This window comes from Cervus canadensis, chromosome X (assembly GCF_019320065.1).
Source record: "Cervus canadensis isolate Bull #8, Minnesota chromosome X, ASM1932006v1, whole genome shotgun sequence".
NCBI lineage: Eukaryota > Metazoa > Chordata > Mammalia > Artiodactyla > Cervidae > Cervus > Cervus canadensis.
This window is the reverse complement of record NC_057419.1, coordinates 2,676,346-2,695,593: the sequence shown is the minus strand read 5'-3', so window position 1 is coordinate 2,695,593 and position 19,248 is coordinate 2,676,346. Positions and strand designations below refer to the sequence as shown.

General features: G+C 38.0%; 1 protein-coding gene across 1 annotated transcript in view; it reads right to left on the bottom strand.

Annotated features, from left to right (window-relative positions):
* Nucleotides 1-1,651: 1,651 nt before the first annotated feature.
* Nucleotides 1,652-19,248, bottom strand: part of TCEAL9 (transcription elongation factor A like 9) — a 22,317-nt gene continuing 4,720 nt past the window's right edge. Inside the window, exon 4 of the transcript XR_006267763.1 lies at nucleotides 1,652-2,070. The gene's annotated coding sequence lies outside the window, so the exon portion shown is untranslated. The remainder of the gene's footprint in view (nucleotides 2,071-19,248) is intronic.

Sequence of the window (19,248 nt, the reverse complement as noted above, 5' to 3'; positions counted from 1 at the left end):
AGTTTAGATAGAGATCAGCTGGTGACTTCTTGCAGGTAATTAACTTTTAGACTAAGAGCCTGTTTTGTGCCATATCTGCTGTTTTTGCAATCCTTTGCATTTCTGTTCCATGAAAATGTAATCCTATCTAGTTCCCTTGGAGATGACACCTAATAGAAAGAAAATAGATTAACCACAAAAAAGACAGGGTCGGCTACTGAAGTTGCTTAAAGTTGCACCAGGTGCAAACCATAAATTGTTAACAGGCCTGAAAGCCAAAAGATATTATACATATACATATACCTTAAAAAAGGCCCTAATAGGCACAGAGCCCTTTGGGGGGTGAGGAAGCCCTATTAGAAAATACAAAAAATATTGTTTTAAAAGTGGTTATTAGATCAACGTTTGATTGATGTTAATGTGCTGAGGTTGTGCAGTGGAAACTATTGTTAATATAGTTAAAGATATAGTAAAATAAGAGTTTAGCCCTAGTGTAAAAACAATAAGATAATTGTTAATTTTAACCAGGAGTGCTAAACAGGGGCTGCCTCACCAGAGCCGCAGAGTCTTTGTGTGCTAAACTTTTTAGATAAATTTAGCTAAGAATTTCTGCAAAAAGACTGACTTTTATATTAACAAGATTGTATTTCTATTATGTTGCAACCTGCTGTACCATGAGACTGCCACTTTTCTGTTTTCTGCTAACCTCAAGGCCAGAAGATAAGGTACAAAAAATCTATGGGAAAAGACTTTTGTAAATAAAAAATATACAGAGAACACCTGGTTTCATGAAGGACAAGCTGATGTAATGTTAAACTAAGTCTGTATGCTTATCTGCCCCTTAGAAATGTACCAACTTAGGGTATAAAGGCTACGGTGAAAAATAAAACAACTGCCAGACTCTGCTGCATATTCCTGGTTTGGTCTCTTTCTTTCTCTCTCTCTCTCTCCCCCTCACAGACTTAGCCCTATCAAGGCCAGTCCTACGTGTCTCTCTCTCACCGATGCCGTTCATCCTGAGGGTTCCCCTGGATCCTGCTGGGGCTGGACCCCGGTAGGTGAATATTTGTTGACTGATATATCCACTATTGAGTTAATGGGGCTTCCCAGGTGGCACTAGTGGTAAAGAATCCGCCAGCCAGTGCAGGAAACATGAGACAATCCCTGGGTCAGGAAGATCCCCTGGAGAAGGAAATGGCAACCCACTCCCATGGACAGAGGAATCCCATGGACAGAGGAGCTTGGCGGGTTACAGTCCATAGGGTCACAAGGAGTCCAACACAACTGAAACGACTTAGCATGCAGCATGCATACTGAGGCTAATAGGTTGCTTTTCATTCAGGGGACTATATTTACAGCAATATAGAAAAACTTTTATGAAAATTAGAAATTACCTAGAAAGAATCCCCTGAAAGTAGGCAAATTGCTATGACATAACCATTGAATGGCCTCCCCAGATGATGCTTGTGGTAAAGAACCCGCCTGCCAATGCAGGAGATGTAAGAGATGCAGGTTCAATCCCCGGGTTGTGAAGATCCCTGGAGGAGGGCATGGCAACCCAATCCAGTATCCTTGCCTGAAGAATCCCATGGACAGAGGATCCTGGTGGGCTGCAGTTTATGGGGTCACAAAGAGTCAGACATGACTGAGAGACTGAGCACACATGCAACCATTGAATACAAAATTTGAAAAGTAGATTTTTGGTTCTCTCAGTGGCTCAATTCTTTGCTATTATCTTTTTGATCCATCTTGGATTAGTCTTTTGCTTGAAACCACCAAATTTTCTTGGATGAAAACATGCTTTTGTGTATTTTTCCAAGATTAGAGTTTATGCTACATGGGACGTTGGTTGTAATGAAGTGATGTTTTACAGATAGGTGAACTATGGCTGATTCATGTTGATGTTTGACAGAAAGAAAACAAAATTCTGTAAAACAATTGTCCTTCAATTAAAAATAAATTAGTTAAAAATAATAAAGATAGGTGAAATTTGTCCTTGTAATGATGTTGTCTTCACTAAAGCGTTGAGGTGTTGATTGAGATCTTTTCTTGTCCTTGGTGTTTTCTGAGGAGTTGAAAGTAGATAACAACCTGTTGAGAACAAAATTTTTTTAAATTTCTAAGGCTGAGTTGGAAGGATATAAGAGTCTTAGTTTGGGACTCATGTGCCCTGAAAGACAGAGAGGGTGAAGAGTAGTGTAGTACTGGGAAGGAGGAACCTGTGTTCATGTTTGGGGAAGTGCAGTATTTGTGAAAAGAACCTATTTCCTTTCCTTATCTCCTATAATTATAGTGGAACCAGCCACTTGATCGGTTTCCTTCACCAAAGCCAAAGAGATGGGACCCCAAAAGAATAGTACATAAAGTTTAGGGATATCTACAAGATGTTCAGTTCAGTTCAGTCCCTCAGTCATGCCCAACTCTTTGCAACTCCATGGACTGTGGCACACCAGGCTTCCCTGTCCATCACCAATTCCCAGAGGTTGCTCAAACTCATGTCCATGGAGTCAATGATGCCATCCAACCATCTCATCTTCTGTTGTCCCCTTCTCCTGCCTTCAATCTTTCCTAGCATCAGGGTCTTTTCCAATGAGTCAATTCTTCCCATCACTTGTTAAGGTTCACTTATTCCTCTGCTGGATATCTGCATTACCATTGGGATTTTGAGCTACCTAGATGCTATGGGAGCCTGGAAAGAACATTTTTGAAAGATGATGTTGTGGTGTGGCCAGGTAGAGAAAGGGCTAAGATTAATCCCCTACCAAATTTCCCAATTCTGGATAAGCATGAAAAATAAATCCTACCATGCTTACAAGTTCTAGAGTTGGGAAGAGGGGAGTTATTGAGATACAGATTTACCAGAAACTGATACAGACTAGGACAAAGAGACCTATGAATTATAGGAATTCCATGTGAGGGTTATGAGGTAAGAGTCACATACAAGATATGGCCCAGTCTTCCAAGGAAACACTTGAAAGGGAGATGCTTGGATGTGAGTCCTTAGCAGCAGGTTCTCTAGAAATCAAGCTTGAGCTTCAGTGATGATTAATCATGTGGGATAGCAATCTTACCCTCAGTATTCACATAAAGAGTTGTCTTTATATCCCTCTTCTTCAAACTGTCAAGTCATTTGCGTAAACCAGGGAAAAGGGTGTGATTGTTAATTTTATGAATCCAAAAGGCCATTGGATGCCCATATATCTGACTGAATAATATTTCTGAGTGTGTCTGTGAGGATGTTTCTAGAAAAGTTTAGCATTTGAATTGGTAAACTGAGTAAAGCAGATGGCCTTCCCCAATGCAGGTAGACATCATCTAATACCACTGAGGGCCTAAATAAAACAGAAAAGCAGAAGGTGGAATTCACTCTCTGTCTGATTGCTTGAGCCGGTACTTTGATCTTCTCCTGCCTTTGGTGTTCCTGGTTCTCAGGACTTATAATTCAGACTGGCATCTACATGTTAGCTCTCCAACACTCAGGCTTTTAAAGTACACCACTGGCTTTCTTGGCTCTCCAGCTTGTAGACAGCACATCATGGAACTTCCCAGGCTACATAATCATGTAAGCTTATAGACTTACAGTCAGTCTATAGACCTTATAATTGGTAACTGATAGATAGATAGACTCTAGATAGAAAATTAGATCTCCTAGAGGGATGAGGAGAATTCTGAATCAAAAGTGATATCAGTGTTTTAAAATACATAGAACCAAGATGCAAATTGGTATATATAGAATGGATAAGCAATAAGGCCTTGCTGTACAGCACAGGGAACTATATTCAATACCTTGTGATAAACCAAAATGGAAAAGAATATGAAAAAGAATGCATGTAATATATATGTATAACTGAGCCACTTTGTTTCACATCAGTAATTAACACAACATTGTAATTCAACTATATTTCAAGAAAAAATAAACTTTAAAAAGACACAGAACCAAACCTTTAACAGTTTAACTGAAATATTTTAATAAGCAAAAGTAACTGAAAAGTTGGGGAACAGGACTGAGATACAATTAAAGAAGCTTATTATCCAGTAGAAAGTGGAGGGTGGGGATAATAGAGCACTGTTGAGGAGCTATTGGAAAAATAAGACTCTTTTGTGATTTTGCCTCAACTAGCTACACTTCAATCAAACTGTGGTGATATCAGGTTAATATTCTATCAGAGGCAACTCATTTTTGCTGAGATCTTTTTGCATATTGCCATGATATATAGCTCACACGTATTTGGCTGGAAAGGTACCCAGTTGGATTGTAGTTATTGTCCTGTTTTCCTCTCATTATACTCTCATGGGTGAGTGCAAGGATTGAAAGCAGATAGTCTGGCACATGGTGGGCTCTGTGGGTGTGGATATCTCTGTTCCTGCCTAGAATGGTTCTCTATGGGTCATTCCAATGCTTCAGTGCTTCAGTCTTATTGTGCTTCTCTCTTTTTTCCTAAATGTAAGCACATATTAACAAATTGAAGCCAGATATTAAAAATCTAGGAAATTATGCCTATTTTAGCTTCCCAATAAGCTATGGCCATTATAATTTTGATGCCAAGAACTTTGAAGAACTGAGAACAGACGTGATAAAATTTTAAAGATGTTACTTTAAGAATTTGGAACATTTGAAAGATAATGTATTCAATATTTCATTCAAGAGATCTTGTATTATATAAGTACAAAGCCATAAGGCTAAGACATCTGAGTGTGAAATCAACAAATATTCAGGACCTCACTATCTATTAGAGATCCATGGGATTTCCCAGGCAAGAATACTAGAGTGGGTTGCTGTTTCCTTCTCTAGGGCATCTCCCTGATCCAGGGATCAAACCCACATCTCCTGCTTGGCAGGTGGTTTCTTTACCACTGAGCCATGAGGGAAACCCCAAGTTTATCTATAACTAAACAGTAAGCTAACACATACTCTGTCTCTCTCACACACACACACACTCACACATTCTTCCCTTCCTCCGTTCCTCCTCTCCATGTTACACCCCTGCCCCAGTTCCTGAGTCAGGGGCTACTTTTCCCACCATGAATCTAAGACTTAGGCATTGTAGCATGACAGTATCTTGAGCCATATTTTACACTTAGAGACTTACGTCTGGTGACTTGATGACCCCTTCCTGCACTCCCACTCCTCCCTCATCCCTTTCCGTTTATTGTACTTGTCCTCATATTTGAGATTAAAAATGTTTTTCTAATGCTGGACATCAAGTGGTGATTACCTCTATCTTCTAAATTATCTCAGAGGACAAGGTATTCTTTTTGTAAGTAGAAGGGAAAAATCATTAATTATTTTTCTTTTAGATTCAGGCTATGAAATAGTATATACAGAATTATCCTAGTTTCCTTAAAAATACATAGTGATGAAAATGAAATAAAACAGCACTTACATAAATGCTGGTATATATCAAAAAGTGTTGTATATGTATATTCATTATTGCATTTTATTCTCCTCCAAATTCTATGAGGTAGGTGTTAATATCATCCCCTATTTTACAAATAATAGTATTGTAGGACAGCAAGGCTATGCAACAGATAAGAAGTGGTAGAACAGGAATTCAAACACATACAGTTTAGTTCTTAGAGTCCATGTTCTTGCCCTCTACTCAGTTTCATTTATTAATAAGTCCCAGACTTCCCTGGTGGTCTAGTAGTTGAGAATCTGCCAGCCAGTGCCAGGGACAGAGGTTTGATCCCTGATCCAGGAAGATCTCACACACCATGAAGCAGTTAAGCCCATGTACCACAACTACTGAACCTGCATGCTGCAACTACTGAGGCTCATGCACCTAGAGCTTATGCTCTGCAGTAAGAGAAGCCACTGTAATGAGAAGCCCAAGCACCACAATGAAGAGTAGCCCCTGCTCTCTGTAGCTAGAGAAAGCCCACGTGCAGCAACAAAGACCCAATGCAGCCAAAACATAATAAATTAAATAAATAAATAATTTTTAAAAGTCCCAAATCTATTTCTCATTCTTTCTTTTATCCATCTATTATTTGAGGCCTTTTCTGTGGCAGGCACTGCCTGCCCATTTCACATCTCAATCTCAGTACTGTATTTACATTTCTGATTTCTAGGACACAGTTCTTTCCATTTAATTAAAATATCAGAAATATACTTTTCATTCAATCATAATTTATTAAGCATCTACTATGCTCCAGGCCCTGGAGATATAAAAAGCAATAAGACAGATATAACCTTCATATTGCTATGTAGCACATAGTTTAGTGAGAGGAAACAAGGAGAGTGCGATAAGTACTGAAGGGGAGATTACAGCACTGAGTAAGAGGACCTAACTCAGTTGCCAGTGAAGTCTTCCAGGAAGAAGGAATGTCTAGGAGGTCAATTTCTGCTATGACAATGTGAGGATCTCTGTGGATCTGCTTTCCTGTGAAACTAGTGAAATTCATAAAAAAAAAAAAAACAAGCAAAACAAGTTAAAGGCTTTAGAAAGGTTTTAAGGGAAACCATTAAGTGGAAAACTATCTATTCAAGAAAATCTATAAAAACTTCACAAGAAATATGAGTCTGTGGTATTTGAACCTAGACCTCTCCCTTTTTCCTTTACATTACATTTGTAATGTAATGTAAATGTAAATAAAGGAAGCAAAATTGCACTCCTAACTATCAGCCAAGAACACAGGATATCCTCTTCCTGCAGCTCACTGCCATGGTGATTTCTTTCTCAGAAGAGGAGTATATCAGTATTTCTTATCCTGTTTCAACTACTGAGGTTGCAAGGTTAGGCTCCAGGTGAGTGCAATTGAGAGGAACCAGCCCTCACTAATAGAATGGAAATTGTCCTGTGGGTATGGTACCACTGAGAATACTGGGGTCCTTATCACTCTTGGTTTGGCTGTAAGGTGTGGTTCCACACTATGAGAAGCAAGGTGAGAGAACATCAGGCTGTTGTTTCTTTCTGCCTACTTTAACACATCAGGTACTAAAGCACAAGTGTCATTCAAAGATAAAAGTGCTGTTGTCTCCACCCCCAGATCCAGAGCCCTGGCTCAGAGATTTTGCCTGGGGAGAGAAGAAAGTCATGAATCATATAGGTGCTAAAATTTCCCCAATGGAACTTACTTTATTTGCAACAAAGCATGGAGGCATTCAAGCCAAAGTTGCTCTAAAAACAGAATGGTTGTTGTGGAGGCAATTGGGAAGTGATTCAGGGGTTTGGTGAAGATACCAGGTAGCCATAAGCTGGCTAGATTGTTTTAAAAAGTCAGGTAACGTTCTTTTAAAGGGAAAGACAGTACCCTTCAGAGAACTAGGAGGAAAAACATCTTCCCTAGCAGAAGGCAAATTAAAAAGTTTGCAGTTGTTCATTTCACTGGGTAATAGTTTGCATTTGGAGAGTGAGGGCTCAAAGCCTGTCTTTTCCACTTCCAGGCTTAGGCAAATAAATACCATGAAGTATTTTTATACATGAAGTCTCTTTATCTCTACTTCTAAGAGTTGTTATTGGTTTGAAGATTAATGAAAATATAGTATTTTTGACATTGATGCCCAATCAACATTCAATTCAAATGTGCTATTATTATTAATAAAAGATTTTTTTTGAAAAAAAAAAAAGTCTGGTAAGGGGACTTCCCTGGTGGTCCAGGGATTAAGAATCCCCCTTGCAATACGGGGAACATGGGTTTGATTTCTGGTTGGGGAACTAAGATTCCACATGCCTTGGAGGAACTAAGCCAGTGTGCTGCAACTAGAGAGTCCATGTATCTCAATGAAAGATCTCACATGACACAATGAAGATCCCAAGTGCCGCAACTAAGACCTGACACAGACAAATAAATAAATAAATAAATATATGTTTTAAAAAGTCAGGTAAGAAGATGGCTGTGGGGAGTTCTCCTTCTTTGTTTGGAACAAATATTAAACACTGACCTTTGGAACTTTTCCTGCAAGGGAGCCCAAATTTGATTTAATTAGGTTGCAGAGCAATTGATGCCCAAGAACACAGTTAAAAAATAGTAGATTAATCAACTGGCAATAATAGGAACCTAACAACTGCATATGGACAGGACAAGTGCTTTTCAGTGCCTCACCTCGTTCTCATTTAGTTGGGACAGGATGATGAGAGAGGTGTTGGGATTGGATATTGTCCTTCCCCCAGGTCAGCTAGGCTCTGATAAAACTCTAATTCAGTTCAGTTCAGTCACTCAGTCGTGTCTGACTCTTTGCGACCCCATGAATTGCAGCACGCCAGGCCTCCCTGTCCATCACCACCTCCTGGAGTTTATTCAAACTCATGTCCAACGAGTCGGTGATGCCATCCAGCCATCTCATCCTCTGTCAGCCCCTTCTCCTCCTGCCCCCAATCCCTCCCAGCATCAGGGTCTTTTCCAATGAGTCAACTCTTCGCATGAGGTGGCCAAAGTATTGGAGTTTCAGCTTCAGCATCAGTCCTTCCAATGAACACCCAGGGACTGATCTCCCCTAGGATGGACTGGTTGGACCTCCTTGCAGTCCAAGGGACTCTCAAGAGTCTTCTCCAACACCACAGTTCAAAAACATCAATTTTTCAGCACTCAGCTTTCTTCACAGTCCAACTCTCACATCCATACATGACCACTGGAAAAACCATAGCCTTGACTAGATGGACCTTTGTTGGCAAAGTAATGTCTCTGCTTTTTAATATGCTATCTAGGTTGGTCATAACTTTCCTTCCAAGGAGTAAGCGTCTTTTAATTTCATGGCTGCAATCACCATCTGCAGTGATTCTGGAGCCCCCAAAAATAAAGTCTGACACTGTTTCCACTGTTTCCCCATCTATTTGCCATGAAGTGATGAGACCAGATGCCATGATCTTAGTTTTCTGAATGTTGAACTTTAAGCCAACTTTTTCACTCTCCTCTTTCACTTTCATCAAGAGGCTTTTTAGTTCCTCTTCACTTTCTGCCATAAGGGTTGTGTCATCTGCATATCTGAGGTTATTGATATTTCTCCCCACAATCTTGATTCCAGCTTGTGCTTCTTCCAGCCCAGCGTTTCTCATGATGTACTCTGCATAGAAGTTAAAGAAGCAGGGTGACAATATACAGCCTTGACATACTCCTTTTTCTATTTGGAACCAGTCTGTTGTTCCATGTCCGTTCTAACTGTTGCTTCCTGACCTGCATATAGGTTCCTCAAGAGGCAGGTCAGGTGGTCTGGTATTCCCATCTCTTTCAGAATTTTCCACAGCTTATTGTGATCCACACAAAGACTTTGATATAGTCAATAAAGCAGAAATAGATGTTTTTCTGGAACTCTCTTGCTTTTTCGATGATCCAGCAGATGTTGGCAATTTGATCTCTGGTTCCTCTGCCTTTTCTAAAACCACCTTGAACATCTGGAAGTTCACAGTTCATGTATTGCTGAAGCCTGGCTTGGAGAATTTTGACCGGGAGCTGACTGTGGCTCAGATCATGAACTCCTTATTGCCAAATTCAGACTTAAATTGAAGAAAGTAGGGAAAACCACTAGACCATTCAGGTATGACCTAAATCAAATCCCTTATGACTATACAGTGGAAGTGAGAAATAGATATAAGGGACTAGATATGATAGGCAGAGTGCCTGATGAACTATGAACGGAGGTTCGTGACATTGTACAGGAGACAGGGATCAAGACCATCCCCATGGAAAAGAAATGCAAAAAGGCAAAATGGTTGTCTGAGGAGGCCTTACAAATAGCTGTGAAAAGAAAAGAAGTGAAAGGCGAAGGAGAAAATTCTAATTAGGCTCTGGTAAAAAATAGTTCTTCTTGACTATTAAGAAGAATAGAACACTCTGGGTACACTTAAAAATGCCTACTTTCCCCTTCCCCTTCCAGAAGGACAAAGAGGTTTTCTCTAATATTCACTGTGAAAACCTCATAGGTCTCTAAAAGTGTGAGTGCACCCCTTAAATTGGGCCTCTCTGGAGTTTTAAATCTCAGACTTGTCCACATTGAGCTTCTAGCAATTCGTAAACTATAGTTTATAGTATATAAACTATAGTATATAACTATAGTATATAGTTTATATCAGTACTGGTTCCTGGGGAAGTTTCTGTTTATAGATTTTACTCTAGCAAATTGTGATTCTGTGTATCTGCCTGTCTGTCACCTGTCTGGAGCAGGGATTTGCTTTGTGACTTCAATCATTTAATGGATCTAAGAGGAGTTCTTGATTCTCAGTTTATTCAACTCTTTACTTATTGTTACAATAGAGTAACTACTTCTAAGTTTTTTCCATGCCAAACAAAAAACTGGAAGCAAGAGGGAATTTAATGATAAAAGAGTTAACATATAAGTAATATATGACAATTATAAATATATATGCCCCTAATAACAGAGGACCAAAATGTATGAAGCAGAAACTGACAATAAAAAAGGGAGAAATAGATAATTCAATAGTAATAGTTGGAGAATTTAATAACCCACTTTTCATAATAAATAGATCAATTTGGCAGAAGATCAACCAGGAAATAGAAGATGTTAGAACACCATGCACCAACTAGACCTAATAGACATATAGAATATGCCACCCAACAACAGCAAAATACATATTTTTCTCAAGTGCACATTGAACATTCTCCATGGTAGACCATGTAATAGGCCATAAAACAACCCTCAATAAATTTAAATGATTAGAAGTTAGTTATAGAAGATATGTTCTCTGACCACACTGAAATAAAATTTCATATCAACAACAGAAAAAAATTTAGGAAATTCACAAATATCTGGAAATTAAGCAAAACACTCCTAAATAGCCAATGCATCAAAGAACATTTGTTCTTTGGATATCAGAAAATGCTTTGAAATTAAAGAAAAATGAAACATAGAATACAGCATACCAGAACTTATGGTGTGGAACTTTGGTATTTAGAAACACAATGTACTCAAAATGATGGGATAAAGCTAAACTTGTATAAAGGGAAATATATAGCTTTAAATGCCTGTATTTAAAAAAGAAGAAAGATCTCAAATCAACATCCTAACTTTCCACCTTAAGATACTGGGAAAGAAGAGCAAACTAAGCATAAAGCAAGCAGAAGGAAGGAAATAATAATAATTAGAGCAGAAATTAATGTAATGGAAAATAGAGAATAGAGAAAACTAATGAAACCAAAGCAGATTCTTTGAAAAGATCAACAATGTTGACAAATCTTCAGCTAGACTGATGAGACAGAGGGTGAGAGGGAAAGAGAGAAATGTGTGTCAAGTTACTAGAATTGGAAATGAAAGAGGGGTTGGTATTACTGACCTTATAGATATGAAAAAAGATTATAAATGAATAATATGAAATATTACATGCCCTTATATTAGATAACAGAAGAAATGGACAAATTCCTAGAAAAACACAAACTACCAAAACTATCTCAAGAATAAATAAACCATCTGAATACACCTATAACAAATGAAGAGATTGAATTAGTAATACATTTTTTAAAACTACCCACTAATAAAATTTTAGGCCACATGGCTTCACTGCTGAATTCTATCAAATATTTAAGGAAGAATCCTTCACAAATTCTTCAAAACAAACAAAAACAAACAAACAAACAAAACAGAAAAGGAAACCTTTATCCTCTTTTTTTGTGAGACCAGTATTACCCTGATACAAAATCCAGACAAACATATGACAAGAAAAAACTACAAACCAGTATTGCTTATGAATATGGATGCAAAAATCCCCCTACAAGATACTAGGAAAACAAATCTAGAAACATATAAAAACAATTATACATTATGACCAAAAGATTTATCCCAAAATGCAAGCATGATTTAGCATCCCCAAACCAGGAATTCCCTAAGCATAATGAAAGTTATTACAAAAACCCTCCATGGACATTATGTGCTGTGCTGTGCTTAGCCTCTCAGTCATGTCTGACTCTTTGTAACTGCATGGAGTGTATGTAGCCTGCCAGGCTCCTCTGTCCATGGGGATTCTCCAGGCAAGAATACTGGAGTAGGTTGCCATGCCTTCCTCCAGGGTATCTTCCTAACCCAGGGATCAAACTCAGGTCTCCCACACTGCAGGCAGATTCTTTACCATCTGAGCCACCAGGGAAGTCCAAGAATACTGAAGTGGGCAGCCTATCCCTTCTCCAGGGGATCTTTCTGACCCAGGTATCGAACGAGGGTCTCCTGCATTGCAGGTGGATTCTTTACCAGCTGAGCTACCAGGGAAGCCCCCCACTGACATTACACTTAATGCTAAAACAATGAATATCTTTTCCCTATTATTAGGAGCAAAAACAAAGATATGTGCTGTCACCATTTCTATCCAACATTACAACTGGAGGTTCTAGCCAAGAGAGTTAGGCAAGAAAAAGAAATAAAAGGCATCCAGATCGAAAAATAAGAATTAGAACTATATTTCCAGAGGACATAATCTGATGTATAGAAAGTCTTATGGAATCCACTGATAAACTAACAAAACAAACAATTCAGCAAGGTTGCAAGATGTAAGATGAATATACAAAGATATTTCAATACAACCATATTTCTATACACTTATAATGAACAATCAGAACAAGATAATTAAGAAAACAATTCTACTTATAAAAGTATCAAAAAGACTGAGATATTTAGAAATACATTTAATAAGGGAAGCACAAAATCGATACTCTGAAAACTGCAAACTACTATTGAAATTAAAGAAGAAAATTAAATGATGCCATTAAGAAATTAAAGAAGATGCAATTAAATGGGAAAAAAATCCCATGTTCATGAATTGAAAATTTTAATAGTGTTAAAATGGTAATGCTTCCCAAATTGATCTATAGATTCAATGCAGTCCCTTTCATAATCCCAGCTGATTTCTTTGTAGAAATTGACAAGCTTATTCTAAAATTCATATGCATTGCAAGGGACCCTAAATAGCCAAAACAACCTTGGAAATGAATAAAATAGGAGGACTCATGTTTCCTGGTTGCAGAATTGCTTCAAAGCAATGGTAATCAAAGCAGTGTCATCCTGTCACATGATAGACATATAGGTCAATAGGACTGAATTGAGAGTCCAGAAATAAAATTATGTTTCAGCTGATTTTTGACAAGGATGCCAAGACCATTCAATGGGAAAAAATAGTCCTTTCACAAATAGTCCTGGACCAACTAGACAGCCATTTGCAAACTAATGAAATGAGACCCTTATCTCATACCATATACAAAAAATTAACTAGAAATAGATTAGAGACCTAAATGTAAGATTTAAAATGATACAACTCTTAGGGGAAAAATATATAGGTACAAATCTTCACAATCTTGACACCAAAAGAATGAGCAGAAAAATAAAAAATATATATTAAACTTCATCTAAACTAAAATTTGGAGGGCATCAAAGTATACCACAGGACTTCCCTGGTGGCACAGTGGATAAGAATCTGCCTGCCAATCAGGGGACACAGGTTCAATCCCTCCTCTGGGAAGATTCTACATGCCGCAGAGCAACTAGGCCTGGCGCCAGGACTACTGAGCCCATGCTCTAGAGCCTGCAAGCTACACCTTCTGAGCCTGCTTCCTGCAACTACTTAAGCCTGTGCACATAGAGCCTGTGCTCCACAATAAAAGAAACCACTGCAGTGAGAAGCCTGTGCACTGCAACCGAGAGTGGCCCCCACTCACTACAACTAGATAAAGTCCACCCAAAGCAACAAAGACCCAGCTCAGCCAAAACTAAATACATAAAATAAATAATTTTCTAAAAGTATACCATCAGGGAAGTAAAAAGATAACCCACAGAATGGGAAAAAATATGTACAAATCATGTATCCATGGGATTTATATTCAGAGTATATAAAAACTCTTACAGCCAGACTCATCAAGAAACAAAGGGAGAAAAATCAAATCAACAAAATTAGAAATGAAAATGGAGAGATCACAACAGACAACACAGAAATACAAAGGATCATAAGAAACTATATCATATATATATATATCAGCACTATATGCAAATAAAATGGACAAATTGGAAGAAATGGATAAATTCTTAGATAAGTACAACTTTCCAAAAATGAACCAGGAAGAAATAGAAAACCTTAACAGACCCATCACAAGCACGGAAATTGAAACTGTAATCAGAAACCTTCGAACAAACAAAAGCCCAGGACAAGATGGCTTCACAGCTGAATTCTACCAAAAATTTAGAGAACTAACACCTATCCTACTCAAACTCTTCCAGAAAATTGCAGAGGAATGTAAACTTCCAAACTCATTCTATGAGGCCACCATCACCCTAATACCAAAACCTGACAAAGATGCCACAAAAAAAGAAAACCACAGGCCAATATCACTGATGAACATAGATGCAAATACCCATAACAAATTTCTAGCAAACAGAATCCAACAACATATTTAAAAGATCATACATCATGACCAAGTGGGCTTTATCCCAGGAATGCAAGGATTCTTCAATATCTGCAAATCAATCAATGTAATACACCACATTAACAAGTTGAAATATAAAAACCATATGATTATCTCAATAGATGCAGAGAAAGCCTTTGACAAAATTCAACATCCATTTATGATAAAAACCCTCCAGAAAGCAGGAATAGAAGGAACATACCTCAACATAATAAAAGCTATATATGACAAACCCTCAGCAAACATTATCCTCAATAGTGAAAAATTGAAAGCATTTCCCCTAAAGTCAGGAACAAGGCAAGGGTGACCACTCTCACCACTACTATTCAAAATAGTTTTGGAAGTTTTGGCCACAGCAATCAGAGCAGAAAAAGAAATAAAAGGAATCCAGATTGGAAAAGAAGAAGTAAAACTCTCACTGTTTGCAGATGACATGATCCTCAACATAGAAAATCCTAAAGACTCCACCAGAAAATTATTAGAGCTAATCAATGAATATAGTAAAGTTGCAGGATATAAAATTAACACACAGAAAACCCTTGCATTCCTATGCACTAACAATGAGAAAACAGAGAAATTAAGGAAACAATTCCATTCACCATTGCAACAAAAAGAATAAAATACTTAGGAGTACATCTACCTAAAGAAACAAAAGACCTACATATAGAAAACTATAAAACACTCATGAAAGAAATCAAAGAGGACACAAATAGATGGAGAAATATACCATGTTCATGGACCAGAAGAATCAATAGAGTGAAAATGAGTATATGACCCAAAGCAATCTATAGATTCAATGCAATCCCTATCAAGCTACCAATTGTATTTTTCACAGAACTAGAACAAATAATTTCACAATTTGTATGGAAATACAAAAAACCTCGAATAGCCAAAGCAATCTTGAGAAAGAAGAATGGAACTGGAGGAATCAACCTGCCTGACTTCAGTCTCTACTACAAAGCCACAGTCATCAAGACAGTGTGCTACTGGCACAAAGACAGAAATATAGATCAATGGAACAAAATAGAAACCCCAGAGATAAATCCACACACCTATGAACAACTTGTCTTTGACAAAGGAGGCAAGACTATACAATGGAGAAAAGACAATCTCTTTAACAAGTGGTGCTGGGAAAACTGGTCAACCACTTGTAAAAGAATGAAACTAGAACACTTTCTAACACCATACACAAAAATAAACTCAAAATGGATTAAAGATCTAAATGCAAGACCAGAAACTATAAAACTCCTAGAGGAGAACATAGGCAAAACACTCTCCTACATAAACCACAGCAGGATCCTCTATGACCCACCTCCTGGAATATTGGAAATAAAAGCAAAAATAAACAAATGGGACCTAATTAAAATTAAAAGCTTAAAAATAAATAAATAAATAAATAAAATTAAAAGCTTTTGCACAACAAAGGAAACTATAGGCAAGGTGAAAAGACAGCCTTCACAATGGGAGAAAATAATAGCAAATGAAGCAATGGACAAAGAATTAATCTCAAAAATATACAAGCAACTCCCGCAGCTCAATTCCAGAAAAATAAAAGACCCACTCAAAAAGCGGGCCAAAGAACTAAACAGACATTTCTCTAAAGAAGACATACAGATGGCTAACAAACACATGAAAAAATGCTCAACATCACTCATTATCAGAGAAATGCAAATCAAAACCTCAATGAGGTACCATTACATGCCAGTCAGAATGGCTGTTATCCAAAAGTCTACAAGCAATAAATGCTGGAGAGGGTGTGGAGAAAAGGGAACCCTCTTACACTGCTGGTGGGAATGCAAACTAGTACAGCCACTGTGGAGAACAGTGTGGAGATTCCTTAAAAAACTGGACATAGAACTGCCATATGACCCAATCCTGCTGCTGGGCATACACACTGAGGAAACCAGAATCAAAAGAGACACGTGTACCCCAATGTTCATCGCAGCACTGTTTATAATAGCCAGGACATGGAAGCAACCTAGATGCCCATCAGCAGACGAATGGATAAGAAAGTTGTGGTACATATACACAATGGACTATTACTCAACCATTAAAAAGAATACATTTGAATCAGTTCTAATGAGGTGGATGAAACTGGAGCCCATTATACAGAGTGAAGTAAGCCAGAAAGAAAAACACCAATACAGTGTATTAACACATATATATGGAATTTAGAAGTATGGTAACGATAACCCTGTATGCGAGACAGCAAGAGAGACACAGATGTATTGAACAGTCTTTTGGACTCTGTGGGAGAGGGCGAGGATGGGATGATATGGGAGAATGGCACTGAAACATGTAAAATATCATATGTGAAACGAATCACAATTCTAGGTTTGATGCATGATACAGGGTGCTCAGGGCTGGTGCAATGGGATGACCCAGAGGGATGGGATGGGGAAGGAGGTGGGAGGGGCGTTCAGGATGGGGAATACATGTACACTCATGGCAGATTCAAGTCAGTGTATGGCAAAACCAATATAATATTGTAAAGTAAAATAAATTAATTAATTAATTTAAAAAATCAATTGGTAAAAAAAAACAAATAAAACTCTTACAACTCAATAATAAAAAGGCAAATATCCCAATTAAAAATGGGCAAAGGATTTGAATAGACATTTCTCCTAGTAATATATACTAGTTGCCAATAAGCACATGGAGAGATGCTCAATATCATCAACCATCAGAGAAATGTAAATCCAAACCACAATAAGATATCACTCACCTCTGCTAAAATGGCTACAGTCAAAAAGTCAGAAAATAAAGTGTTGTCAAGGATATGGGCAAATTGGAACCCTTACACACTGCTGGTAAGTATACAGCGGTATACACAATAAAGGTAAAATGGTCAGCCAGTTTAGAAAACAATATGGCAGTTCCTGAAACAATTAAGCATAGAGTTACTGTATGACACAGCAATTCAATTGCTAGATATCTACCCTAGAGAAATAAGTACATTATGTCCGCACAAAACTTGTACATAAATCTATATAGCAACATTATCCATAACAAGCAAAAGATGAAAACAGCCCAAATATCCATCAATGGACTAATGGATAAACAAAATGTTCATATCCATACAACAGAATATTGTTCAGCCATAAAAAGAAATTAATACATGGTGCACAATGGACTAACCTTGAAAACATATGCTAAGTGAGAAAAGCCAATAATAAAAGACCACATTTTATGAGCCCATTCTTATGAAATGTCCAGGAAAAGGAAATCTATAGAGACAGAGAATAGGTTGATGTTTACTTCCCTTGTGGCTCAGCTAGTAAAGAATTTGCCTGCAATTTGGGAGACCTGGGTTCGATCCCTGGGTTGGGAAGATCCCCTGGAGAAGGGAATGACTACCCACTCCAGTATTCCGGTCTGGAGAATTCCATGGATTGTATAGTCCATGGTGTCACAAAGAGTTGGACACAACTGAGTGACTTTCACTTTCACTTACTTTCACTTAGGGCTGAAGGGATAGAGGCGTGGGGGCAGGATCATTGCTAAGGTATGGTATTTCTCTTTGATATGAAAACGTACACTAAAAACTATTGACTTGTACACTTAATTGTATGGTGTGTGAATTATATCTCAATAAAAACTGTTTTAAAAGAAGTAACATCTATTCTGGGATAACGAGTAGGAGCTTTAAGGAAATGATGGGAATCCATTTAGCAGTGTTGCTGTTGTTGTTGTTAGTATTTATTAAATACCAACTGTTGCAGAGTAGAGATTAGGAGTGAGGGCTTTGACCTTAGGCAGGTGTTCCATTTAATAGCTGGGTGACCTTGGCCGAGACACATAATCTCTCTAAGCCTTGCTTCCTTTTCTGTTAAATAGTAGGTTAATAGCATAACATCTAGAAAAGGACTCAGAATTCATGGAAGGGAAGGACTTTGTGTAAGTACAAGAAACTATTTTGACATGCAAGGATACATGCAAGGATACATGTTACAATGCAAGGATAATAGAATGGTCTATTAGGAGAAATTTTTAAAAAGTTCCTTAAACAATGAGGTAGCAAGAGGCCTGATGAGATATCAAGATATCACTTTGAAAGACACAATCCCTCCCTTTAGTGAGCTGAAGGGCTTTATGTTGGCATTTGTGAGTATGTGTATGTATGTGTGTGCTGCGCTAAGTTGCTTCAGTTGTGTCTGACTCTGCGATACCATCGGCTGTAGCCTATCAGGCTCCTCTGTCCAAGGGATTCTCCAGGCAAGAATACTGGAATGGGCTGCCATTTCCTTCTCCAGGGGATCTTCCTGACCCAGGGATCGAACCTGCGTCTCTTACGTCTCCTGCACTGGCAGGCAGGTTCTTTGCCACTAGCGCCACCTGTATATATTATACTTAACCTCCTGTCCTTCATTTTTCTTTTAATGATGCATGGTGAACATGTAGTACATATGGAGCTACCTCACCCTTGCAAATGGATTCTTTACCTATAGTGTACTGAAAATATTAAGGGGGTGTTTAAGCAAAATATTTGAATGGACATTTCTCAAAGTAAGATGTTTAAATGACCAATAGTACATGAAAAGATGTTCCATACTCAAGTAAATTATCTAGCAAATGATGCAGCTGTTTTTTTCTGAAGCTCTTGCAAAACACTGGTGTCAAAATATCAAATGATTGATTTGGGATACCATTATGTGCAAAAGTTTCCTTCTCCCTCAAAACTTTCCCTATAGAGGGAACAGACCAGCTTTTCTCCTAGCTTTTGGCTTTTCCTTTTATAGAGACAGTAACGATTATATATGTAAAGGATCTGGGGCTGACTTACAAACACACACACACACTCCTGTCAATTTCTCAGTGAAAAATTTTGCAGAATATTTTTCCTGTCATTAGCATCTTGATAAATCCATGGTTTTTGCTCCTCTATTTATTTAATTTTGTGTGTCACAGTAGCTATGTCTTACTGTAACTTTAAAG